Here is a 26680-nt window from a genome sequence, read left to right as displayed (position 1 = left end):
GGCAAAGACATCTTGAAACTCTTTAAATAACTCAATGTATTTCAGTTTTTGCTCAGGTGATAATGCTTTGGATAATTTGACCATTTTGGGATTTTCATGAGTCCCAATGTTACAATCTTCTATTTCAGCATTCAATGGTTGCATTTTTGGTTTTCTTGAGATGTAATTCGAATCGAACAGATCCTCCAAATGGGTTAGTCCTATGGGCAGAAAAATATATTTCAGCTCAATTACCTCATCTTCTGCTTCAACCATTTCTTCTTCATCTGATTGTTTCAGCTCCTGTATAGTTTCTTTGTCAAAGGTGGTAGGATGCAAAACTAAATCAGCTGTTTCAGCTGATATTTTCTGTGTAATTGTGCATAACTGTGGTTGGTCATCTTTAGTGCTAGTGTCAATATTCATCCCAGAAAATTCTTCCTTTAAAGTGAGAAAGTTTTTTATCTCTTTGTTACTCTCAAAGACTTGCCAATTCTTGATGTTATCTGGAACTGAAGGTCTGTGTTTGATTTCAGCAGTAAATGTATGATTGGTTTTGAAAGGCAACTTACAAGTGCTGGCAAAGGTTGCCAAGCTGATAGCATGTAGATTAAGTTCTCTGGAAATTTTAGTCAACTGTGATTGTGAGAAGCTCTGAAGTACTTGGATAGCTGCCCCCTTGTATGCTTTCAACCTTAGATCATTTGTGGTGAAATTTCCCTTCATCTGTTGTATGACCAGATCTGAATCTCCGAAGATTGAGATTTTGGTTGCACCTAGGTTTTTTATGAGTTTCAGACTTAGCAGGAGGGCTTCATATTCAGCCATGTTGTTTGTGCATCGAAAGTTTAGTCTATATGCATGGCCCTCAGCTTGGTCATTGTGCATATTGTGGATCCATACTCCTGCCCCAGCTCCTAGCTTGTTTACAGAGCCGTCAAATTCTAGATACCATAAAGTTTCATGATCAAGATTTGAATTGGGATCATTAGAAAGTTGGATGATGGGTAGGTTGGTTTCTTGCGAATCACTTGGTGTATCCTGTTCCTTTGCCTTCTCATCAGCTATTCCCACAGTCCCTTGGTCTTTGAAAGTACATTTTTCATCTGACTCCTCGGTCTGTACTGTCATTAATAGGTCAGAATAAGCTTTGTGACAGATGTCAGCATTGTAGAGGATAAATGAATCCATGTCTGAGTGTATCGAATAGATTGGGAAGTTTTGGGGCTTCTCTTGACTGCTTACCACATATTTCATCAGAGTTTCCCGGTATAATCTCTTTGCCTGCCCAAATACTGAAATAGTTGCATAGGACATATCTAATTGCAGAGATCCTTGAAGTTTGGCCCCCCAGGATCTAGACAAAAGCATGCCATACTTAGGGGGTATGTCAGCTACCACTACATCCATCAAGATAGTTTTGGTTGGGTATTGAACCAGGGAGACACATAAGTCTTTAATCAGGCCTAAACACCTAACTTGGCTTGATTCAAATGAGAACAGATCTTTGTAAGGTCTTGTGACATCTAAGTCAAGTTTTTCCATCACAGATTTGGGCATTAAGTTATGTGAGGCCCTGGAATCGAACATTGCATTATGTAGGACCTTATCATGAATGTTTAGACTGACATAAAAGGGTGGTACCCCTCCATTTTCTGTTTTTCCATTAACCTCAGGCCCAAACAGCAATTCTGGTTGGTCATCTAGGACGTTCACAACATCTTTATTGTCTGATATTTGGAGTGATTTATTGATTTGCTGTCTGTATAGGTCATGTTTGGCTAATTCCGAAAGAGGAACTGATATCTTTAGCTTGCTTATTTCTGTTTCCAAGTTGAAAGGTTTTTCCATTTGAATTTTGGCATTTAGTGCAACAGATTTTTCCTTTTCAGCTGAGTTATCAGGTGTCTCCTGCTCATAGTTAGGTCCATTTTGAGTGAAACTGGTGCCATGTTTGTTTCCTAGGGGAGTGTCTTCCTTTGTCTTTGATTGATGGGGCAAACCTGGCTGATTTTGAGAGGACTGTTGCTCTGAAATGTCCTCCACAGTTACTTCTGTGGCAGGTGAGTTTGAGCTGTCAGCTGATTTGGGGAGAGTAGTATTTTCATTGATCTTTTTTGGTTGCTTATTATCCTTTGGTTTGAGGGGTGTAGGTACATCTATTGTTCTACTCCTTAGTTTGTACTGTTTGTGCACCTCATACACAGCTGCATCATATCCTTCTTTAAAATCGAAAGATTCTCCCGACTTAGTGTGGAATTGACTGTCATTGTAAACCTCTTGGTCTTCTTGTGTCAAAAAGTTTTGATTTTCACTGTCCAAACCCATTAGATTGATGTGAGGATCTTCACTAGGTTCACTAGATGTTGAAGCCTCAGCATAATTCTCTTGGAAAGGGGGTCTGACATGCTGGTCAGGATCAGTCCTTCCAACATTAGTATTTTGATTCTTTCTGAAGTTTGGATTTCTAATATTGCTTGCTTGACCTTCCCATGATGATTTTCTTTCTATGGTTTCCACCCTATCTCCAAGTCTATCCATCCCTTTAATGATTGCATCTAGCTTTTGCTCAAATGATGAGGTTTCTTCTTTGAAAGTAGTTCTTCTTTCAGTCCTTGCCCGGTTTCTTTTGGGAATTAGATTTGCCTCTACACTAACAGCTATGTTTTGCATGTCTGCCAGAGTTGTAGGGGATCTTTCTCTTAGCTAATATGCCATATCAGCATCAAATCCATCAGGGAATTTAATCAACGCTAAATCAGGTGGAGGTCTAAGATTTTGAGGAATGGCATTATAAATAGTGTTGAATCTAGTGCAATAGTCCAAGACAGTTTCTTGTGGGCCTCTTTTTATGGTGTCATATTCAGATAAAATGTGAAGAGGGTCCTTTTTCTTTTCCCATCGGTTTAAGAAGGACTGGTAAAGGGCACCCGAATCAGCTATAGAATTTGGGGTCAGTGCCCTGAACCAGGTTCTTACTTCACCTATCAGACTTTGGACAAAAATTCTCATCCTTACATCATCATCATCTATCTCATAGTTCTCAAAGTAGTCTTGCATTTTATTAGTATGCTGTAAGGCAGTGTACGTACTGGTTCCATCAAAATAAGTGATTTTGCCTTGGTAATCCTGAGGCATGGCCCCAGGATTGCCAGGCAACTGAAGGGGTGCATAACGATTAGCCATATTTGGTGGGATAAGTGGGACAACTGGAACAACAGGGACAGCAACAACAGTTTGTATGTTGGTTGTAGACAATATGTTTTGTGAAGTGGATGATGAAGAGGGGGAGGAATGAGTTGTATGGAGGTGAACAGATGGCTTAACAGGGGTTGGAATAAAACTTTGCTGCCCTGCCTCAGGGCTAGTTTCAGGAGATTGTTCTGGTTCCTTCTGGTTCCTATGAGTTTTATGGATCAAATTTGGATTCTCGAAAACAGGTGGGGGATTTGGGTCAGGATTTGACCTGGTGTGCCTAGTTCTCTTCTTAGGAGCCAGCTTCTGAACTTGTTTTTGGTGTTTTTTAGGATATTTTTTAGAACTATTTTAAGGGACTGCTTAAGCTTTTGGAACCACTGTCTAAAAACAGACAGCAGCTGAAAAATACGCTCGTCCCCAGCGGAGTCGCCAATTATGTTATCACTCAGGTTGTTCCCTTTGACTCCCAAGGGAATACGTCCGAGGTAACCACTAACCAATCTTTGGGTCACAAGTTCTAGCCTACCTATGACCAGAGAGGGCTCTCTCTTTATGATTTAACTTTGTTTGTGTAATGTTTTAGGCTAGTTATGATGCTCAAGGTTTTGTTTTTGGAATTTGTTGGATGATGATTTCGGTCAAGTTATATATGTGCTTACCAGGGTGTTCTAGGCCATTGGGCATGGAGTCAGTGGTGCTTAATTTGTTTTAAATGTCTGTGTTGATACAGTAGTGATGCTGCAGAGCCAGATAGTTGTCTGAGAAACAATTCTTTGAATCTGTGATTAAGTGTAATGTAACCAGGCTATGAAAGGCAATTAAGAATCTTTCAACAAACTATTATGGAGAAACAGTGAGAATGTTATTTAGAAGCAGTGAAGAATTTCTACATAACAATCATATTTATAGAATTAATGAAAACATGAGCAATTAAGAATTCATGTTCATGATCAATTCCGAAGAAAACATTTTCAGCAATAAAGATTGAGCACCAGGTGTAACAAAACATTTCCTGTACTATTCCTTTTCTCTACTGCTAGATTAGTGAGACATGTGTATGATTTAATAAACATAAGAAGACAAAACATAGATTGAGAAAAACTTATTGTTCCATCAGACAGCACAGGAATTCTGCAACAGCACGCATAGCATCATCAAGACATCAAACATTCAGGAAATCACTGAGCTTTTCCAGCCTTTTGCATTAGATAATCTGAAAATATACAATACATTTGCCTCAGAACGAAAATCACCAACCCCTCATACGTTGCCAGGGGAGGTATATATACATAATTTACATGAGAAAATATCTAGCTGATGAGTAAATGTTTCATTAATGTCGTGCCAACTCTTGGAGCATTGTAGCTGAGAAAATAAATGCTGTAGTAACTTCTGGCTATAATAGTTGTCCAAAATAGTCAGAAAATGTTGACTTTGTTAGCGTTGGAGTTGGCTGAAGATGCGCTACCCAAAACTTGCGTATTTCTTATCTTTTGCTTGCTGCCGCTTTCTTTTGTTGAGTCACCTTTCGACTGCCTTAAATGCTGTCTTTATTCTGCCGTTTGAATTTTGTTGAGTTGGAGCTAGCAATGACCGAGAAACTGAGGCTATTGTGTAAAAATTTGAAGCATTTCCTGCCACCAATCCTCCTTTGGCATTTTGTGTCTTCGAATCTTCACCAAAGTTTCATCTGCCTCTGTATATCTATAAAAATTTGGAGGAACCTCAAAAAGGTGGTGGATTTCATTTTCAATAAAAAACAGATTTTCAAGTTTGTCCAGAAGGCCCTGCCCTATTGGAGGCCCTGCTTCCTCAGAAGTACTGCCAGATGCAGTGATTTGATTTTCAACAAAGGTTGACATCCTGTTGGCATATTGCTCATGGGGGAGCAGTCTTCCTGTGCTGTTTAGTAGGCTGGGCAGTCCCTTTGCTTGCAGTGCTCCTATTTTGAGCTTGTACTCATCCACCTTAGCCTGTATTTCATAGCATTTTCTCTCCACAGTTGGTACAAAGTTCCTGAGAGTTAGTACCTTTTTAGCTATAAGGACAGCCTCTGTTCTGTTGACAATGTTGATGGCTGCCAGTTCCTCCTTTGTTTGTTTGTTCAAAAAATCTATCATTCTATTGGCCTGCTCAGGCCTGTTTCCCAGCACTGTTCTGGCCTTCTGAATCTCTATCTGTGCTTGGCCAATTAAATCCATTTGCTCATGCACAGTCTTAATTGACTTCCATTGTCTAGTGATGGATTGGTCAATTCGGGCCCATAGAATTCTTTTTATTTCTGCCAAAGCACTTTCTAGTTTGAGCTCTTTCTCCAAGGTCTTTATCTTCTCTTTGAGGGCCTTTATTTCCCTACCTTGTTCTGCCACAGTCATCTTTGATTTATCATATTTGGCCTCTAGCTCTGCCAACTTTTCCTTGGCTTGTTTTATCTCAGTAGCCTAGACCTCCATTTCTTTAATAGCCTTAGTCAAATCTTCCATGTTTAAACTGGACTCTGGGGCTGTGGTTGTTGCTGCTGCTTCTGTTGTTGTTGTAGTAGTTACAGGGGCTACTGCTGCCTCTGTAGTTGTTGCAGTGGTTGAAGTAGTTGGAGGAGCTTGGGATGTGGATTCTCCCTGCTTATCTTGTAGTGCTCCTTCAAGTTCCTTCTTCAAATCAAGGACCTTCTGGTTGAGATGCATTATGAGATCCAGCTGCTCATCGGCCTCCTTTTCCTTCTGTAATTCTGCTGTTTGAGGGTGCTCGGTGGGCAGCAGCTTTAACCTTTTCTTTAATGCATTAAGATCATATTCTTTTTTCTTCAGGAGGGCCTTTACACCCTTTGGATCCTGAGGATCATGTCCTAGGTCGATGATGATGTCCTCCAGTGATTTAATTCTGTTCTCCTTGGCCATGGAGGACATTCTCTCAAAATCCAACTGAATGTTGGTATTTTTCAGTGATTCTTTTAATTCATGGGCCATTGTTGCCCTGTCCGCCAAGGTGGCATAGACCATTTCTCCAGTTTGCTTGTGGAGTTCTATTTGGTCCATGGGGTGAATTTCCTTTGCCATGACCTCCACCCTTGTTCTTACATAATCTGTAGCTGATTTGGGTTGCGGCACCTTAGGTTTGAAGTGGCTGAGGATCATTTTCTCCTCTTGAATTTCATAGACAGACATTAGCCTTTCTTGCTTGGCTGGTGTTGCTTTCAGAAACTGTTTGTACACTTCAATTCTCAGCAAGTCGTTTTGTGCCTTTATTTGTTTGAAAGAAGCCCTAGTGCTTGTAGGCTTCTTGCTCTGCTGAGTGGAGGATGACACCTCGAAGCCAAGCTATGATCCCTGCTCCTGCTGAAAGGAGCTTGCACCTGTTTGCTGGCTGCCTTCCCCATCTTTTCTTGGGCTGTCCAGGACTTCTTCACTGATTTCTTCTATCTCTAGGGAATCAACCCTTTGCCTCTTGGCCTCAGGTTGCTGGGAGGATCCACTTACAGGAGTGGACTCTTCTCTGTCTCTTTTCATACCCCTCTCCTCGTGTGCTGGAGTCTGCAAGATTGGTGCTGCTGGTGGCTCAGTTTGTGGTGGAGGGGTCTGCTCTTGTTGCTGCCCAATTGAGGAGGCAGGCTGTTCTTTTACTGTTTCTTCTTCAGCACCCATTATCCCCTTACCTTTATCTGTAAATGGTGATGTTGTAGAAGGTGCCTGTGTGGTTGGTGCAGTTGTTGTGGCCGAGGTCCCTTCTCCCACTGGATTTGGTTGCTTGAAGATTACCTACTGCACAGAATCCAAGTCAAGAGTTTTTTCCAAATCCTTGACATTCTTTTGCATTGTCTCTTCTTCAGTTAATTTTTCAATTAAAGTGTCTTGCAGCCATTCTTGCTGATTGGCATACTGTTCAATATGTGGATACTTGCAATGCTCATAGCCTAACAGCCTGTACTTAAACCTCCTGGCACAGATGAAGCCTTCAGGGTCATAAGGGATCCACCGGAAGCTTTTTGAGAGCATGTACTTGTCTTTGAGGATTAGCTCAGCATCTTGCCATCCCTCTTTTTTATTCATGATGAAGGGGCCCAGGCGGTGCTTGAACTTGAGATGGGCTTTCTTTTTGGAGCTGTGAAAGTGAGTGAGGTCAGATTGAATAAGCTACCTATAATACTCCAAGGAAAACAGTCTCATGGGCACATATTTTGGGAGCCTGTATGGACAGAGCTCACAGCCATAGATTCTGATGACTGTATGATCCTGGTATAGGTACCAATCACCTATTTTATAATTGTTGGAGAGCTGCAGGATTTTCTGTATTTCAAATGACATTCTGGGAGGAGGGGACCTCATCAACAAACAAGAGACTGGGTAAACAAATCGATCAATGAATTCACAATATGAATATGGTGAATTTTGCACTTGGTGGAAGACAAATGTCTAGAAGATAACAGATCTTCTTTCTCCTTTAGAATCCAGCTTTTTAATGTGGCATGGAAAAGCCTCAGACTGGTAATACATGAAAAGGTGGTAGATATAAGATGAATACTTGAAGATGCCCTCCCTGTCTACTTTGAAAAGCTGCTCATGTATCTTGTTGGCTATGAACTTAGCAAAATTATATTTGTAGGCAGGAGGTTGGCCTGGGCTATAAGCAGCTAGTAATACCAGCACTGTCTCATCAACAAATTCACTGGTTTTATAGCCCAACACATATGAAATCATGTCCAGTAGAAGTTTGCCTACATCAGTAAAATAGACATATAAGTAGGGAGGTGGCCCTGTGGGCTGGCGGTCAGGCCTCATAAATGTCTGGGTGATCTTTTGCCTGTCATCAGTGGTCATCTTGGCACCTGTATCCAGCATATAGTTCATGGAGAAAGGGAACAACAGCTGAGTTTGTTTGAAGTTGAGCATCTTGTTGATGGACTCAGCATTAATGTGAAAGAGGATGCTCCCAGATGGAGTCTTGACAGCTTTGTGATTTGCATCATAATTCTCAACACATAGGCGAATAATCTCTGGAAAAATGTTCACAGATGGGAGAAAGTAATATGGCAGGTTTGATTCCCATATCCCATATGTGTCCTTTCCATTCAGATAGTCATCTCTCAATTCCCTGAAGGTCTGCAAGTGGTCTCTATCACCCACAAAGTCTTGGATGAGGTAGTCCCTGTCAGCAAGAGGCAGGGACTCCAGCTCTTTATTTGGTGGATTCATGGGGGCAACACTGAGAGCTGTGGGTGCAGGAGCAGCCATTATGTAGTTTGTGAATGGAACAAGGTAAGTGCAATGGTTTGCAAGGTTCCTCAAAGCTCAAGTGGCAGACTCAATGTAGACAATGCTAGAAATTTTCTTCAAGGTGGAATAGGCAGGCTAGGCAGACTTGTCTCTACTGTTCTTTGGTAAATTCACAGGAATGGTGAATATTGGAGATGAAATGCAGAGGGTGGGCAGGATTTAAATTGGTGAAATGCAACATTTTGGGCATGCACTCGGCAAAAGGGAACAATGTCGGGCAGCTTGAGGACGAATTTGTAAATTTAGACCGTGAATTATCATTTCAATCTCAAATTTTCAGAACAGGGGGCAATGTAGGTTGCTTTATCTCAAAACTAACTAGGAGACAATCTTCAATTTGGGATTTAACAGGTGTTCAATGGAGAATTTGCAGTGAAACAGCATGAATAGGGGCAAAATAAGAGAATTGCGGTGAATACTTGGATAAATGGTGCGGAAAACCTTCAGGTTGAACAGTGGGTGCAGAATCACAGCTGGATTGGCGAATAATGGTGTTCGGAGCCTTGAATTTGGCGTTTTGGAGGCAAACTTCGCAGCGCACAGCTCACAACGGCTCTCTGTCTTTTTCGCGTGAAAATGACATAAAATGGCCCCTTGGCGCGTTTTTAACGATAATTTTGGAAAAAGCGGGTCATTGGCGCTTTTCCGCCGATGACGTCAGGGCGGGCCCCGGTACGAAGGGTGACGTGGGTGCTGAGCTGGAGGCCACCGTGGCGGGACACGGTGGCGGGTGGTGCGGGGTGGCAAGGTGACCTGGAGGGCCACGAGGCATGAGGGCGGGTGCGGGTGGCACGATGTCATGGTGACGTAGGACCGACATGACAGCAGAGGGGCAGTATCGGGGAGAGTGGTAAGCGGTCTCCCCGCACCGCTTTTGGGAGAAGGCGGTATCAGGGAGGGGGGCTCCGAACACCCCCGCCGCTTGCCACGCGTCCCGTGTACGGGGGGGAAAACCGCCCTCTCCCCGGACGTTAAAGGGTGACGGCTTCAAATCTCACAATGCCCGCCCATCGTTGGATCAAAGGGGGCGGGAGATCAAGGGTTGGTGGGGGTTTCGACCCATCGTGCAGGTTGGGGGGGACCTGCCGGCACATTAAAATATTCAATTTAATACTTCGGGGTTTTAGACTTTGGTTAAGGGGCTTTTGTGGGTTTGTTGGAGTATGGGTTAATCTGTCGGGGGGTCAACAAATAGTTAGACTTAGGTTTGAGAGGGGGGAAAGGGGTTTCTCATGAATTTTTTTAGGGCAATGGGTAAATGAGGGTTAAGGGTGAGCTATTAGTCTAACCAGGGGTTAGAGTAATTCCCAAAACAGGGTTGACTATAGTCCCTGGTGGACTAATGTCTCCCATAGAGATACTATTTAGCTATAATGCTAAAGGGGGGATATTTATACATTGTTTAGGGTTTATACACCATGGTGTTATAATAGTAGGGGAAAAGGGGAACATAGGGGATTTAGTGTAGATACAGTTAGCAGTTAGTATTGTAGGGGAATATGAATGGGAAGTGATAGAAACTAAGTTTTTAGGAAACAAGCTTAGTTAGGGTGTAGATCAAAATGAAAAGAATTTTTACACAAGAAATGTGGCTCCTTTTCAAAGAGAGAAGTCACATCTGATATGAAATTTGTATAAATGAAGAGTGTAAGGAGGACTGATCAAGCAGATCCTGTAGTGCTCATGGGGAAGTTAATAAAAAACTTTGAAGGGAAGGGGGAAGTTAGTGATGGTTTAGTAGTTTGCCAAATAGGCCACTGCTCTTGCCTTTTTCCTGCTAATGACATCATTGTGATTTATTCCAAGTGATATGCTTGGATCTTGCTTTCTGCAACCTTCAACTGCCTACCCTACCTATTATGCCTAACATTTTTTCTTCCTTTGTATGGGTGCACTTAGCCTTGCAAACCCTAATAATTCTCTTTTCTTTTTGCTGCCCTCCTGTCTAAGTCTACCCTTATGACTTCCAAGGGCCCAGATTTAGCAGTTGGGCTCCTTTCTTTCTCTATCCACCTAGTCATTTGTCAAGCTTGAGCTGTTTGAACAGGTACTTCCTCTCTAGTCTACAACATGCAATTTAAAACATGGTGAGGCCCAACTTGAGCTGTTTGGACCACCCATCAAAATAGTAGTGGCAATTTGGACTAGCCACTTTCATGGTCTTTGTTTGGGGTTCATTTCTTTTATTTTTTCATTGACCAATTCATTTTCTTGCCCTTTGATTTTTCTTTTAAGGCATACCCTCTTTACATTTTTTAAATTGTCTGCTTCTTTCACAAAAATGGAACCTTAGCAGCATGGAAGGTGAACATTTTTGGCACTTCCACTGTCAATCATGAGAGATGAAAACCTATTGGTATAGGATGCTAACAGCTGTAGTAGCTCAAAATGTCCTAGCAACATATGAAATGCATTTCGGAGTTCCAATGGCAGGGGCAGTGGTCAACCCTTTAAATATTATACATGATGCACATACAATGTCTTTTATTTTGAGGCATTCAGAAGCTAAGGTGGTCTTTGTGCATTACCAATTCTTGGAAGCTACAAAAGAGGCAGTAAGGATTCTTTCACAGGTGAAAAAGGAATTACCATTAATGATTGTGATTCATGAATTCGACAAGTATAGAGTATCTTTGAATGATGATCATGAAGGTGTCCTAGACTATGAAAATATTTTGGCAAGTCGAGATCCTAATTTTGAGACTCGCTGGCCTGAAGATGAATGGGATGCTATTACATTAAACTATACATCAGGCACCATGTCTAGTCCTAAAGGTGTTCTGTACAGCCACAGAGGTGCCTTTATCAATACAATCAGTACCATTTTAATGTGGGAAATGAAGTTTAGGCCTGTTTACCTTTGGACTATACCCAAGTTTCACCGTAATGGTTGGGGTTTTCCATGGGGTATGGCAGCACAAGGTGGAACTAGCATTTGGCTTAGAAATATAAAAGCAAATGATATATTTGACGCAATTGAGGAACACAAAGTCGCCCACTTAGGTGTAGCACAAACTGTATTAAGTATCATTGCAAATGCACCACCTCATGAAAGAAGACCACTTCTTCACATTGTCTATGTTATGACAGGTCGTTCTCCACCCCCTTCCCAATTGCTATCCAGAATGGAAGAACTCAGTTTCCACATAACACACATATATGGCCTCACAGAAACCTATGGTCCCATAACCTCATGTGTTTGGAAGCCTGAATGGGGTAAGCTTCCATCAGAGGATCAATTCAAGCTGAAGACCCGGCAAGGGGTTCCTCACTTGGGGGTTTCTAAACATGATGTCAAGAATCCCAGCACAATTTACAGTGTTCTTCATGACAATACTACAATTGGTGAAGTCATGATCAAGGGCGGCATAGTCATGAACGAATACTTCAAAAATGCTGAAGCTACGGCCAAAGCATTTGAAAATGGATGGTTTGACACTTGTGATTTAGGGGTCATTCATTCTGACAGCTACCTTGAGCTCAAGGATAGATCAAAGACATTATAATCTAGGGGCAAGAATATTTGCAGCATCGAAGTTGAAACTGTTATTTATTCTCATTAAAAATGAAATATCATGATTAAAAAATACATGAAAAACCACACTAAAATGAAAAAATGGTGATGGAGTGACAATTATTGTCAAAACCTAGTGACCTTTTCCTGAATGTGCAATTTACATAACTATATACCCATAGCCCTAGTACGAGAGGACCAAGAATGGTCATCATTTCCCACATAAAAGAATGATGCATACCACAATATTGGGGTTTGCAAGAGATCACTAATTGAAGTGCAAAGTGATCCAAAACGGTGCGAAAATGATGCAGGGAAATCCTAAACAATGCTGAACCGCAAGCCCAAAAATACCTGTCAAATAAAGATGAACTTCAAAGGCTGTCAAATTAAACTGGACATCAAAAGTTGTAGCAGTTCACTCCTCTGAAACTGTAATGCATAAAAACAAAAACAAACTATAACGTATTAAGCTAAAGATAGAGCTTTTAAACAAACACTTGTAACACATGAAAAAAAAATGTATAATACAAAAATATATTTCAAACATGTAAAATACCGTGGGCCCACAATTTTACCACCTGCCTGCCTCTCATCCTTCTTGCATACCCAATGTCTTTACCTATGTCTCTTTTGTATGTCCAATGTGTCTACCTCCTAGCTAACCAACTCACTTGAATCCATCCAAATGATCGAATCTCCTTCTAGAGTCTTTCTAAAACTGTCCTGAAGAAATGATTCAAGGCAGTCGAGGCACGTGGATTGTATCAAGGTAGTGTCTCCTGCCCCCCTAATGCGGCCTCTCACTTCGTTTCATTCTTCCTTTGTACCATCGAAAACAAACCCAACCTAGAGAAAGAAATAATAGAAAGCCCTCACTGCACGCGCAGGAAAATAAAAACCATAGAGATGACATTTCTGTGCATGGAGATGACCCCCTTGGACATTCCAGTAGTCCCAGATGAATAAAGCAACAAAATAAGTCGGTCAAGGTTTGGATCAAGCCCCGTCCCTCTCTCACCCTGCAAGCAAATTGGCTCGCTTATGATGGAAAGAAAACTACCAGCCAGGCCACTGAGTCGAGATGTAGCAACCATTAGACGGAGGGGCAAGGGTTTCTTACTGTCAAGGGCATAACCAAGTTAGTCAGGGTTTTTAACAATCCTGTCCCGGAGCGCTAGAGCTCATCCGATGAGCGAAAGAGTCTCATCAAGGGGTACATCTTTGGCCCTCAGGGGTCGTTTCCATGCCTTTCAATGACCAAAATCGTATCCTAACGAGGAAATTCATACAATCAGACCAATTACATGAATTCCACTCATTCCCTCGCTTCCCGTACCTCCATTTTGTTTCTCAATGAATCCTCCAAATATCCACGTACCTTAGGTTATTTGCCTATTCTAAGGTCTAAGGTCTCCCCCCTTAGTGGTGAGATAAAGAAGAGTTTCCGAGCAATAAGCAACGGGTCTTCAAGGAGTCCAGTTTGAGCTGCGAGGAAGCTGAAGAGGAAGATGGTTTTGGCAGGATTCGATAACAAATATGGCGTGGTGAAGGGCAACACGGTGGCAGAGTCTCTGGCCCGAGTCCTTTTTCCAGTATGCAAGAAATCCCTCTGCCCGAGTAAGCTCGGATTGCCGCAAAGATGTGGAATCGAACTCGGATTACCTCAGCTTAGATTTGTCAAGCTTTAACCACGGTCTGCGTGCAATTCCATCTCTCCATCAGCAGAAACGCAATTTTGGATGTTTTGTGACCCTAATTTAGAAGAAGAAGAAGAAATTAGTAGAATTCGCAACTAGGTGGCTTTCAATTTGGGTACCAAAGCTGGCATGGTGAAGGCCAATATGACCACAAAGTCCCTGGCCTACTTCGCTATCTATGATGCCATATTTAGCAAATTTGATTTCGTGATGACGGCTCCGATGGACAAAATTGCCATGCAAATTATGGGGAAATGAATTGAATTTGGCGAGAGGAGGAGTACGGCATCAGATTTTCTGATGCCCAGTTCGGCCAAACCAACGGCAAGTGATTTCATTCTCCGCCATAGTTGAGGCAAGGTGATGGTTTCTCCTGTGGCGCAATCGATGAGGGCTATGCGGCCTCCGTGGGGACAGAAAAAACAAAGGTGGACAATAAAGCTGTTAGTAAAAAAGACTCATAGAGACTAGTGTGAGGCTTAAAGGTAGCCACAAGGCCCAGTGACAGAAAAAGGTTCCCATTCAACAGCACTGAAACACCATGATCCCCTTCCTCCTTGTTCCCACGACCTAATGAGAAAGATGGTGGTGTAACCGATAGAAAGTAGAAACCTTCCCACTTCTTGCAGTCGGTGGGTAGCTTCTATTTGAGTTCCAAGCAATCGAACGAACCATGCTGTGTGAACTAGAACCCCCAAGAAATCGAATAACGAACCAATCTACTCACTATCTACTTGCAACTATCACTAGCAAAAACTACATGCATCTCTCAATCAAACAAGCATGCAAGAAGAAATAGGGAGAGCCAGATACCAGGAGAGCAAAAATTACCTCCACATGCACAAAACTAGAGGTAAACGAGCAGAAATTACCTCCACCCACCTTGGCAAACCCCTACTCACTCCCTACTTTGCTCCTGACGCTTTCTGCTCTGCTCCTAAAACTAGCTCGAAACTGAAACTCACTCTCTGCTCTACTGCTCTACTCCAGAGGAAGGACGCCTGTGCACAACCATTAGACATCTGGAACTGGCTGCATGCAGGGTACTACATGCAAGGCACGTACAACATGCATGAAAGGAAAACAGTGACCCTGAACATGCATCAAAAGAAAACTTTGAGTAGAAAAACAAATAAACTTAATAAAATTTGGATAAAATGACCATGTCCATCGTAATGTGCCTCGAAACAAGTGAGGTTATTTCGTTAAAATGTCATTGTGAAAAATTGAAATGCCCAAACCTTAGATTAAATTTTGGTGAACAACACGGTCAACGACAACTAATACCTCGTCAATGCTCGATCGAACACTATAGTCCCTGTTATGTTGGAGGAAGAGTTCCAATGGCAGGGGTAGTGGTCAACACTCTAAATATTAGACATGATGCACATACAATGTCTTTTATTTTGAGGCATTCAGAAGCTAAGGTGGTCTTTGTGCATTACCAATTCTTGGAATTTACAAAAGCGGCAGTAAGGATTCTTTCCCAGGTGAAAAAGGAATTACCATTAATGATTGTGATTCATGAATTGGACAAGTCTAGAGTATCTTTGAATGATGATCATGAAGGTGTTCTAGACTATGAAAAGCTTTTGGCAAGTCGAGATCCTAATTTTGAGACTCACTGGCCTGAATATGAATGGGATGCTATTACATTAAACTATACATCAAGCACCACGTCTAGTCCTAAAGGTGTTGTGTATAGCCACAGAGGTGCCTTTATCAATACAATCAATATCATTTTAATGTGGGAAATGAAGTTTAGGCTTGTTTACCTTTGGACTATGCCCATGTTTCACTGTAATGGTTGGGGTTTTCCATGGGGTATGGCAGCACAAGGTGGAACCAACATTTCTCTCAGAAATGTAAAAGCAAAAGATATATTTGACGCAATTGAGGAAGACAAAGTCACCCACTTAGGCGTAGCACGAACTATTTCAAGTATAATTGCAAATGCACCACCTCATGAAAGAAGACTACTTCGTCACACTGTCTATGTTATGACATGTGGTTCTCCACCTCTTTCTTGATTTCTATCCAGAATGGAGGAACTTGGTTTCCACATATGTTATAGACATATTTAGGCACTGCAACCCCAATCACATATGTCCATAAACCGAGGCTTCTAAGTCCCTAAAAGTGTTGTTTCATACCCTAAAGGAGCAAGGTCAGCTGATTACATCATCTCCGAGAAGTTCTCCCTGAAAAACTACTCAGAACTGGTCAAAACTGGACCATACAGACTACTCAGTGCTAAGGGTGCAATGCATCTCACCTGCCACATGCAAAAAGTGCGATGCATATTGAAAATCCCTTCTATGGGGTGCGATGAGCGAGAGCAGACAAATGGCAAAGGCAGTTGGCTAGGTGGAAACCCAAAGAACCTTCTAAAAACTACCCATTTGACACTTGCCTCTCTAAATTCACCCAGGGATGAGTAAGAGATCATGAATCTCCAAGTGGAACCAAGAACTATCAGAGAGATGACACTAATCAAAATCCCAGAAGCTGACTCACCCACCTGCAAACATCTATATATGGATCCCTCATCCTAGAGATCCAGGAGGCTAGAATTTTGTATTTTGTAAAGAAGTGTTGTTGGTTTCTCTGTGCAACATTGTATAGTTGGGTGATCTAAGATTTTCATGAGGTGAAGAGGGCTTTCATGCTGGGAGGATGGCGTTGGGTCAGACCAATGGGTTGTAATCCTCTCTTCTATTACTTCTATCAATAAAGCTATTTGAGTTTCCTCCATATTTTTGTGTGTCTCTGAATCTTGTCTTGATATATGCATTTGTATGGTTAATATATATTTGATCCTATATTGTTTATGGTTATAGATATCTATGCTTTGATGGTATCATGCTGCTTTGACTCCACAGGTGTTCTTTGAAGCAGGACAAGTGAGGAAAGAGTGGTGGATTTCTGTCAAAGGGGAAAGGAAACAAGAAAGGAGCCAAGCGAAAGGCTGAAGTTGGTACTCTCTACTTCTTTCTCATCTATCTCTTATAAAAGAAAACACAACTGACTTTAGTTTGTTTGTTTCTAAGATAGCTACCCATCTTAGTGGGACTAGCAGCTCTGAATGGACACTAGTTTTCCCGATAAAAAAATGGTGACTCCGCTGGGGATCGAATAGTTTGTTTTCTTGTTTACATTTGTTTGCTTTATAAAGTACAGATGGAGCCTGAAGTCAAGCCAGCTAGCCTTCGAACTGCTTTTGCTATGCAACTGTAAAGTAGATCAATGCTGCTTCAATCCATCTCAAATTTTTGTTTATAAACTGAACAAATGATTTGAAAACATCTTAATTGCCCTGGTGGTGGCTCAAGTAACCTCATTAGATCAGTCCCTATACTTTGTATTTACTGACTATCATTAGCTCAGCCTAAATCCCTGAACTAAGCTGCAAACTGTGACCAGAAACGACGTTAAAGTCTCATCCCTGGACCACCGCACTGTCTGCTTTTGACAGTATGGATGCATCGCACCTCTCGTGTGCAGTAGGTGAGATAGATCCTTGTTTCTATGTGTTACAGGTGTGATGATCAGATAAGACTGCTTCTGCTTCAAGATTTTGGTTTTTCTTCATTGTTTTCCACTTTCTTCAGGAGTTTTTCTGTTTGTGATCAGTATACCACTGTTGAAACTCCCTTCCTTTGCATTATTCAGCCTCCATTGTACAAATAATTGTGAATTCTTTTATGTATTTTTTTCCATTTACAGTTCTCCTTTACAAAAAAGCAGCTTAATCGAACTGTCGTTTTTTGATTTGGAAGTGTCGCAAGTGTCGTTTTCAGTCAAAGAAAATAATCCTACTCTTTTTGATGGTCGATTACACTGTTACTCTTGTATTTGATTTGAATTAATAGTATTTCAAGTGTCGAAAGCAGTTTTCAAATTGAAGTTGAAAGTGTCGCTCTTAGCCTTCCTTTCATTTTTTAAATTTGAAATTGCAAAGTGTCGTCTTAGCCTTCCTTTCGTTTTTTGAATTTGAAATCACAAAGTAGTCTTCCTTTCATTTTTTGAATTCGAAATTGCAAAGTATCGTCTTATTCTTCCTTTCATTTTTTGAATTTGAAATCGCAAAGTGTCGTCTTCATCTTCCTTTCATCTTTTGAAGAGAAAATTGTCAGTATTGTCGCTTTGAGAGAAAAGATAGTTCAGATTTTTACTTAGAATTCTTTTTGTCACTTACACATTAAGAAAGTGGAAAACAAATACATGCGTGTGCATTTGAATTTAGACTGCTTGTTGATTTTGATTTAGTACAATGCATCTAGTCTGTGCTCTCTGCTCTATGTTGAAAGAATTTCACTTCTATTTCCTTAGTAGCTAGGATTTTCATTGCAAAAAGAAGAGTAGATGACTATTTATCATCTTAGATTGCATATTTAGGAATTGTATATCTACATCACGCAGTGAACCTTAAAGGAAAACTTCTTAAGAAATATCAACTGTAAAATAAATTCAATGAACATAAAAACAATTTGGAACCTAACGCACACCATTTAGAAGTCTAGGCTAGAGACGTATTCTGGCGTCATAAAGTCTGGTAACTATCGCTTTCATCGTAGGTTGGTTGATTCCTCCTCTTTGAGACGACAAGTGCCAGTACGGACTTGTGCTCCCACGTACCGTCGAGTATACATTGGAGACCACAATATGCTATATCCTTTATCCTTAGGAAGCCGTGTCTGCTGCCCTATCGATCACAATGCACTGAACATATCATTCGGGAAGATTGACTGCCCTACCGTAAAAAGTATTCTGCAACTTTGTGATTGGTTTGGTAATCCCTCTCTCTAGATTTCCAGAGTAGTCACTTTCGTTCCTTTTCAGACTCCTTAAAATAAAAGTTTCATCTGAGCACTTGTCACTTCAAGCTCATTAAAAATCAAAGGCAACTAGAGTCATCTTTAGCTTTTTCTCGACTCTTAAAATTTGAAAAAGCAAGTTGTGTCAAAGCATCATAAAATTTATCTTAATCGGAGTAACGCCACTGTTCACTCGTTGGTATTTGGTTGAGAAAATGGAGTCCACCAATCAAGTGTTTCCCCTTGGGGGAAATCCTAGTCCCTTATCCTCTTGGGGGGATGTTGGTGCACCTCATATGGCCACATTTTCCCTTCCAGGACTGACAATTGACCTGCCGATATGGCTTTTCTAGACCTCTGTTGTGTTCAAAACACAGTGATTCCTGAGCAATCAAATCAGCAACTAGATGATACTAGAGTTACCCCCCAACCTTCTACTTCGTTTATTTCTCCCTCTCCTTCTTCCTCTTCGCATGGTGAAGCTGGTAAAGCTAAGGACCAAGTAACTGAGAAGAAGAAGAAGAAAGGTAAGGAGAAGAAGAAGAAGAAGCCAATGACGAAAGGGGGCAACCAAGCATTGTCTAGCAAAAATCCACACACTGCACCATAAAAACCTAAATACCCATGTGTCATTTCCAAAGGGGACCACTATCATTGAGATTGTCCTTGTATCCCATAGATCTTAAGGGACTGGTCTCCCCGCTTGCACAATCCGGTGTCCTCAACCTCTGACAATCATGTTGAGAGTATGCCATCAACTAGTGAAAACGAAGTCACTGGACAAAAAGGAAGATCTAAAATTCCTTGTAGACTTTGCGAAGGTGATCATGCCATCCACCGTTGTTCGTTCCTAGACGAAGCTAAAAGAGTCTTGGATAATCATCCTGCTTCACCGCTACGACTTCCTCTTGGATACAAGAAACTCTTACCGAGTCCATCGCTAGTTGAAAATCCGACTGACATACCTTTGTTGTCGGTCGAAGCACCTATCATTGAAGATAAACCCTCTGAGTCCACCTTGGACCAAAGTCAACAGGTCAAGAAAGCAGTCGACCCAATCTTGTCTTCAGAGGGTCCACCTTCAGATGATACCGTCACCAAAGAGAATGAGAACGACATTGTTCAAATTATTTTTGTAAACACAGACTCCGATGAACATGGGGGAAATCTACCCATTCCTTTACAGTAGGAAAGGAGTTCATCAGAGATTTATCTGGCCGTTTATTCGGTCCCACCTCCAAGCAACCTAGTCGTTTCCTTCGACTGGAATCTACTAGGCAGACCCTACCTACCATCTAATGTACCATTCTGAATCATAGTACAAGCTTACAGAATGATCATGGTCGGGACTATCATAGATGAAGGGGCTTCTATGAGTATCCTTTCCTCAACTGCTTGGAAAGTGCTTGGTTTGCCATTGCTTCTACCTAAGATGCAAAATCTGACAGGCTTCGACAAAGGAACTAGTTGACTGTTAGGATCCTTACAAGTTTGCCTATAACTTTGAGAAGGAAAATTGTCTACCTGAACGTAATGGTAGTCCAAGGACCTTTAGATTACAATCTACTCCTTGGGCATGACTACATTTATAGCATGGGAGCCATTGTCTCCTCACTCTTTTGAGTGATGTGTTTTTCGCATGAAGGTAGAGTGGTACAGCTCGTAGACCAGCTTTCATTCCCCGGCTCACACATAGCTAATAGTCAAATGTCATCCTTAACTGGTCTTTTTGCGCAAGGAATGTCTCATCAATCTCCAGTCCGTCCACCTGATGAGCACGAGTGATTCAGTGATTGCGACTGAAACCCAGGGGGCATGCGCCTTGGTCTGCTTCAGTAGGAAAACCCCAATTACAAGGTAGGATTCCGCATAGGAATATGACTAGTCTAACACACCCATCTGTTTAGGAAAATGGGATTAGACTTGAATAAGATACCTCCATAAGAAGGTATGCCTTTCTCGACAGAGCCAAGGAAGTTTTATGTCTACAAATTGAAGGGTAACCTGGAAACTCTACTTCGTTATACTTGGGGGCATGCAAACCTTTTTGCATGAAAGTGAAAAGAAACCATTTATTTTCTTAGTTTGTAGGTTCTTAACCCTTTAAACTCAGAGTATTGGTCATTCCTAGCTTACATAATGAAAGGATCAGGAGCAAAGTTTCGAATGGGGCAATGGTATGGAACCAACTCAATAAAAGATAGAAAATATAGATCAATGCCTTAGAATTTATCCTCTTCGAGGGGGAAACCTCCTTTACATTAAACAAATGAACAATTCTTGGATGATACAAATGAAAAGACCTCCTTTCTATATATAGGAGTCTAAGGGGTCATAACATAATCAGAGCCGACATAACAATAATAATGTAAGGGAACAATAATAACAATAGTGGACTTCTATGGGGCACAATAGTAACAATATGGGCACTACATGGGTACATCAATATAATAAGTGGGTTGTACTAATAACAATAAGGGGTTACACTAGTAGTATAGGGGCCTAACATGCCCCTCTCCTTCAAAAAGCATTGTCCTCAACGCTTGAGTAGTTCTTGATGCTTCTGTATAAAATTCTTGTCCTCCCACGTGGAATCTTCAGCGGGTAAGTTCTTCCACTTGATGAGATACTCTGAAATTGATCGATTTCTTAGTTGTCGGGTTCTTGTTTCTATGACTACTCCAGGTTCCAATACGATTTTTCCTTCCTCTTCAATTTTTGGCAATATTTTTTGAATTGGGATATTTTTCAACTTTTGAATAAGTGGCCATAATTCTTCATCCTTCTTCCATTCATCCCTTGCTTCCTTTATCCAATCTAGTTGGATAATAGAAATAGTACAAAACAATGCTTCCACATCCTCATCCTTGAAGAGTCTTCCCATTCGGTAAGGTCGCCATTTTTTAAGTGCATGTAGTATTGCCAACATTTCCTTCTCATAATAACTTGCTTGAGATGTAGCAGTAAAAATAACCAATCACCTACATCAAAACATTTTTCACTTCGATGTTGATCTACCTATTGTTTCATCTGATTTTGCACCGAGGTGGCATTATCCTTTAAAAGTTGGAGAACTTGTTGTTGATGCTCGATGTGATCTTTCACTGCTTGAACCTTTTTCTTCTTGATATGTACTTCTATCTCTAGAGTTTGAGTATTGGAAATTTCTTCCAATCCTTTACAAGATATGGTCAGATTCATTTCTTGATGCTCGATGTGATCTTTCACTTCTTGAACATTTTTCTTCTTGATATGTCCTTCTATCTTGATAGTTTGAGGAGTGGTAATTTTGACCAATGAATTACAAGATATGGTCGGATTTATTTCTTCTTTCTCGATGTGATCTTTCACTTATTTCACCTTTTTCTTCTTGATATTTCCTTCTATCTTGAGAGTTTGAGGAGTTGTAATTCTTTCCAATGCTTTACAAGATATGGTCTGATTCATTTCTTCTTTCTCTAGGGTGGGGTCCTGGCCTATATCCTCTTCTTTTGATGTTTCTTGATCCTTTTCTTCCTCCTCTTCATATTCTATGTAAAATAATTTCTTCTCAGCACACTTATGACCTTTAGTGCATTTGCTATCACAATTATAACAAATCCCTTTTTCTCTTTTTTCTTCCAATTGTTGTGGTGTAACCCTTGCAGGTTGTGGAAGGCTAGGAGAAACAACACTTCCATATTTATAGTTGTGAGGATATGCTTCCCGGTTTCCATAATTTTTCTTTCCACTATGTCAAAAATCCCTTTTACTCTTTCCAATTGTTGTGGTGTTTCTCTAAAGAAGGTGTTGCTCTTTGTATCCTCATAATGTGCTACCATTTCCTCCGTGAAAATTGACCACGTAACAAGTTGTTTACGAGAACAAATCCCTTCATACCATAAAAATTGATCCGGTTCTAAATATGAAGATGCAATACATACCTTTTGTAATAGTGGTACACCATGTAGATCAAAATATTGATCCATCTAAAGTATCCAATTTACGGGATCCTTGCCATCAAACTTCCTCATCTTGCTTTTTCTTGATTTTAGGAGCTCGATCTTGAAACGGCTGTAACTCTGTACTTTCGGATCTTTAAGTTTTGAAATTGCGACTTGTAGTAGCCCTATGTGTCCTCTTTCCAATGCCACTAGTTTGATCCAAATTGGATTCTCCAAGAAAGAGTTATGCCAAATCTCCCACCGTGACCTGATTATAGACTAGTTCAGTAGAACGAACTTGTATGACATACCACGAGTCACTGTTTCAACCTTTGGCTCTAAAACATATATGAAAGAAACTACAGTCCATCCTCTTTCTATACCTTCTTATGAAATTTCAATCCAATTCATAGAGAGAAAGTTATGATGATTTTACTCAGGTCCCCTGTTTGGAATGTAATTGAGGAGTTTGCAAAAAGACCAACTTCCTCAGATCATATCTCCGCAAATATAGCGCGAAAAGCTCTGAAATTTTGACCTTAGATTCAGTGCGATGTATTATCCAATGGTTTTTTTTTTAGCTTCTGAAATATCACAGAAAAAAATTTGTAGCGAAAATGCCACGATGACCTATTTGGAGCAACGAAACCCTAGAATCCAAAGCTCTGATACCAAATGGTATGAAACCAGCTCAGGAAAAGATAGGAAAGATAGATCAACACCTTATAATTTAGCCTCTTCGAGGGGAAAACCTCCTTTTCATTACATAAATGAGAAATTCTTGGATGATACAAATGAAAATACCTCCTTTCTATATATAGGAGTCTAAGGGGTCATAACATAATCAGAGCCGGCATAACAATAATAATGTAAGGGAACAATAATAACAATAGTGGGCTTCTATGGGGCACAATAGTAACAATATGGGCACTACATGGGTACATCAATATAATAAGTGGGTTGTACTAATAACAATAAGGGGTTACACTAGTAATATAGGGGCCTAATAGGCAAGCTCCCTAAAAAATGAACCTATCGATGAGACATCCTTATTATACGACTGACATGAGCAGTTTTGTGCAAAATTAAGGCTCGTTAAAAAATAAATGTAGTAATGGGCATATGTTCCATCAGAGTTCAAGCTCATTAAAAAATGAACCCACCTTTGGTAAATAACCATTGCGATCGCATTATCATCAGCTTTTGAACCTTGGTCGTGTTCTTACCATCACCTCCACTCTTTTTTAGCCAATCATATGCCTCCATTTGATTGTTTATCCCTTTTGAGGAACAACTGCGACGAGTGATCCTATTAGCCACCTTATTTACACTGTCGTGATTGAAAAAGTTCCAAACCTTATCTGGAACTAGCTGCTATCCGAAAACATCACTCGTTCCTCAAAAAACGAGTCTCCTTTAAGCTCTTTTCATCTGAATCGTAAAATCTGAAAAGATCGCTGAGGAATTGGCCTCTCCAGCTCGTTAAAGCAATCAAAAGTGTTATCCCTTCTCTAGATTTTAATATTTTTGGACCTGAGGGATCATTACACAAAAAGATCGAGCGTTTGTCTTGTTCAGCTCATTAAAACAATCAAAAAGTCATCCCTTTCATACTGTTTTATACTTTTTCAGACTTAAGGGATTACATTATGAAAAAGGAATTCTGGAGTTTCCTTTCCGTCCTTTTTCAGACTCTCTAAAAATGAAAAGGACCGATTTATCTTTGTCGTTAAACTCGTTAAAACAATAGATAAAAACTTGTCCATGCAAGCAAGAGTGAGTTTCACTGTCACTAGGCTCGTTAAAACGTAGCGACGAGTTTAACCGAAGGGAAAATTATAGAACAAGCATATGTTATCCTCCTCAAGCTTGACAAAAATAAAGAGATACTAGTCAGAAATGACTGGGGAAAATAAACTTGAAGAAACTTTATTGGTAGTAGGTCACTCTTCAACATGAAACTTTCACTCCATCACCATGATTGAGTCGGGTTGGGTTATTCCGTTCACTGGTCATATCACCATTGGTCCACTGTACCATCCATTTTTTGGGTTAACGCTACCAATACATTTCAGTGTCGCCGATATGCTCAAGAGAAGTCACTCAGAGAATTCACCAACCCAGCTTGTGTCTCATCCGCTGCAATACCTTCACGTTTCATTCTTTCATGACTGCCACCCTGAACCATATATCATCAAATCGTTTTCAACTCCACAAAATTATTTGCTCCGTTCCGTGTCATAGATGTGGGATTCATCAATGCCCTCCTAGACGGGTCACTTCTTGTCGACGTCAGCTCATTATCCAAGAAGTCAACCTAGGAACAACCCTTTCAGTACTTTGAAGCTTGCATGACTCAATGGAAAGTTTCTCACTTCCAGCGAAGGGTTTACATTAATGGCCTTCAACCGAAATATTTTACATGGTGTTCGACATTGACTCATGTATTCACACCACGTGTATTTAATTGTAGTACCTTAAGGGTCATTATCATTATCGGTGATTCCTCTCGCACCTGTTAACAACTTACATCATTGGCTAGTAATCAGGCGATGCCTTTCCATGTTCGACACAAAAACATCATTTCACATGGATTAACTTGTACTCCGGGCGAGGATTGAACGCGTTTTGAAGATCCTGGATCTAGTTTCATCCATTCGGGCTACGATATATTCGGGAAAATAAAGACACCAAATGTACATCATTGTTGCACAGATAATCATCCAAGCCAAAGGATGATGGCTCTACCAGAATCATCAGTCTGCCACACAGACGATTGTCTGTCCTATGTACATGAAGGTGAATTTATAAAGTTGAGCATGGGAATGCCCGCCTCAGCTAGATCACAAAAATATTATGAAGATAATATATTGTATTGTATCTTATTACAGGTCGCCTTTCAGTTCGAAAAACCTCGGATCCTCATGATAAAGAATTTCACCCGACATCTAAAGATTTACGACCTCATGCTTTAGGGGGAAACTTTTATAGACATATTTGGGCATTGCAACCCCAATCACATATGTACATAAACCAAGGGCTTATAAGTCCCTAAAAGTGTTGTTTCATACCCTAAAGGATCAAGGTCAGCTGATTACATCATCTCTGAGAAGTTCTCCTTGAAAAACTACTCAGAACTAGTCAAAACTGGACCATACAGACTGCTCAGTGCTAAGGGTGCAATGCATCTGACCTGCCACATGCAAAAAGTGTGATGCATACTAAAAATCCCTTCTGTGGGGTGTGATGAGTAAGCGCAGAGGCAGTTGGCTAGGTGGAAACCCAGAGAATCTTCTAGAAACTACCCATTTGACACTTGTCTCTCTGAATTTTCCCAAGGATGAGTAACAGATCATGAATCTCCAAGTGGAACCAAGAACTATCAGAGAGAGGACACTCATCAAAATCCCAGAAGCTGACTTACCCACCTGCAATGAAGGTTCAGGTCAAGCCCCATCCCTCGCTCACCCTACAAGCAAATTGGCTCGCCTATGATGGAAAGAAAACTACTGGCCAAGCCACTCGAACCGAGTTGTAGTACCCATCAAACGAAGGGGCAAGGATTTCTTACTGTCAAGGGCATAACTAGGTCAATCATGGTTTTCAAGAAAGCCTATCCTAGAGTGCTAGAGCTCATCCGATGAGCGAAAGCGTCGCATCAAGGTGCAGATCGTTGGCCCTCAGGGGTCATTTTCGTGCCTTTCAATGACCAGAATCGTATCCTAACGAGAAAATTCATACAATCAGACCAATTACATGTATTCCACTCATTCCCTCACTTCCCGTGCCTCCATTCGGTTACTCAATGAATCCTCCAAATATCCAAGTGCCTCAGGTTATTTGCGTGTTCTAAGGTCTAAGGTCTCCCCCCTTAGTGGCGAGACAAAGAAGAGTTTCTGAGCAATACACAGTGTGTCTTCAAGGAGTCTAGTTTGAGCCCGAGGGAAGCTGAAGAGGAAGATGGTTTTGGCAGGATTTGATACCAATTATGGCGTGGTGAAGGGCAACATGGTGGCAAATTCTCTAGCCCGAGTCGTTTTTCCGGTATGCAAGAAAGCCCTCTGCGCGGGTAAGCTCGGATTGTCGCAAAGATGTGGAATCGAACTCAGATTACCTCAACTCAAATTTGTCAGGCTTTAACCATGGCCTGCCTGCAATTCCATCTCTCCATCAGAAAAAATGTAATTTTGGTCGTTTTGTGACCCTAAGTTAGAAGAAGAAGAAGAAATTAGCAGAATTCACAACTGGGTGGCTTCCAATTTGGCAACCAAAAATGGCA

The 26680-nt window shown here is 41.0% G+C and overlaps 2 pseudogenes; both read left to right on the top strand.

Annotated features, from left to right (window-relative positions):
* Positions 1-10810: 10810 nt before the first annotated feature.
* On the top strand, positions 10811-11953 carry LOC149162068 (butanoate--CoA ligase AAE1 pseudogene; annotated as a pseudogene).
* A 3051-nt stretch (positions 11954-15004) lies between these two features.
* LOC149162067 (butanoate--CoA ligase AAE1 pseudogene) lies at positions 15005-15691 on the top strand (annotated as a pseudogene).
* Positions 15692-26680: the final 10989 nt, after the last annotated feature.

The sequence above is a fragment of the Pinus tabuliformis genome, chromosome 5_2, assembly GCF_031772625.1.
Source record: "Pinus tabuliformis cultivar Carrire ecotype Pingquan chromosome 5_2, CPIR1, whole genome shotgun sequence".
In the NCBI taxonomy this organism is placed as follows: Eukaryota; Viridiplantae; Streptophyta; class Pinopsida; order Pinales; family Pinaceae; genus Pinus; species Pinus tabuliformis.
Note: the sequence above shows the minus strand (reverse complement) of the source record. Positions and strands in the feature narration are given on the sequence as shown.